Source organism: Mesitornis unicolor, unplaced genomic scaffold (assembly GCF_000695765.1).
Source record: "Mesitornis unicolor isolate BGI_N332 unplaced genomic scaffold, ASM69576v1 scaffold7372, whole genome shotgun sequence".
In the NCBI taxonomy this organism is placed as follows: Eukaryota; Metazoa; Chordata; class Aves; order Mesitornithiformes; family Mesitornithidae; genus Mesitornis; species Mesitornis unicolor.
Window position 1 is genome coordinate 43,367 of NW_010171142.1, and position 343 is coordinate 43,709.

Genomic DNA, 343 nt, shown 5'->3' on the forward strand with positions numbered 1-343 from the left:
CCGCCGGGCTCCCCGTATCCGCCCGGGGCTCGGCCTCGCGGCTTCCGCGCTGACGAGCGCTGCCTCCCCGGCTCCACGGCCCATTCCAGCTCAGTCCAGCCCGGCTCCCCAGCCCAGATCCCGATCAGCCAGAGAAGCAATCCATGTTTGGGATGAAAATAAGTTTCCTCTCCTCTGGAAAAAGTGAGGCACTACTTAACTATCTTAATTGCACTGTGGTCCGATGTATGATCACGGTGCTGCATGCCCTGCACAATACATTGTTACATTTTCTTTTAGTTTCCTGCACTGATAGCCTCATCCCTTTATTTCCTTCTTAATCCAACTGAATGGCAAGGCAGGG